A 1,338-nucleotide genomic window follows, 5' to 3' on the forward strand; every position below is an offset into this window, starting at 1 on the left:
TAACAACTTATGACTTCTACTGGAATAGTTTAATAAACATGAAAATGAAAATACCTCACCATCTTTTGAAGCTGTTGTTGGGTATACCTGGGTAGGCTGCAGTAACATTTTTCATAGTTATTGATTTACGAGATTTTTCTTTTATGAGAAATGCAAATTTCTTAATATAGCATTTCCCTTTTGTAATTACTACACAAGAAATACTGCAGCATAAAATAAATAGTGTACTTAAAAGTTAACTTATCAACACATTTAAAATAATTATCATTATCATTTGTAAGGACTGGGTTGGGATTTGGAACAAGTGGAACAAGCCATTCTCTAAGGCTTGATAATATCAGGAAGATAAGTCCTGGTTCTCAGAGGTCAGCACTGCTACTTTTCCTTTTTTTTTTTAAAAACAGTTACCCAAATTTTGAAAGGTCATCTCCTGTTTAGTGGTTGGCAACAAGATTTTTCTATTCCCACTAGCTTGCTACTGTTGGGTGTGCCTAGTTTTACTGTAACATGAAGGCAACTCTTCCTAGAACTAAGAATGATGCTGCTATTTGCACACAGGATAGATACTGTAAGGAAGTGCAGCTAATGCCATCTGTTGAGAAGCTGCACAGGTTCTTCTATGACATACTAGCTTCCCCTGCTTGGAGACAGATCCCAAGTTCATGCCAAAGCCTGGATTTCTCAGCTAGCAATGTAACACTGACATAATGCCAATAGACCAGTTTTCTGTTAATATTTTCATTCATATACTGTTATATTGTTAGATAATTGATTCACAGCATTTAAAACTCACAGTATAAAATTTATGAATTACAAGAAGCTATTCTAGTGAGAAAGAGCTGTCTGATTTCACACAATATTGGCCTTATATGATAATGCAAGCATTACTCTATCAGTACTTTATTAGAGCATATGAAAGTTTTATTGCTCAACTTCATGTGAGTCTTGCCTTGATTACAACAGCCACAAAGTTTAGGGAGAAAATAAATAGAATTATGATACCCTCAATTAACTTTCTACAGGCAATCTGTTGACAAATAAAATTACAAAACAATCATGTAAGCCCCTCTTCAGAAGGTCAGACTCTTCTCATCTTCTAAACTTAGTTGACCTTCAGCTTCAAAGATTTCAGGTTTCAACCGAACAGTCTAAAACCAATGAACAATCATGATTCCATACCACAGTGACTGTTATAAACAAGAATCTCTAAAGCACTGCCATTCAAAAGTATTTTTTACACTAAACAGGGAGTAGGTAGATGCCCTGCTGAAGACTGCATTGTAAGAAGATCGAAAATTCAGTCTCTCTCTTTTTTTTTTTTTTTTTTTACCAATTTTT

The sequence above is a fragment of the Gavialis gangeticus genome, unplaced genomic scaffold (assembly GCF_001723915.1).
Source record: "Gavialis gangeticus isolate Ggan-Ray unplaced genomic scaffold, GavGan_comp1, whole genome shotgun sequence".
Lineage (NCBI taxonomy): Eukaryota > Metazoa > Chordata > Crocodylia > Gavialidae > Gavialis > Gavialis gangeticus.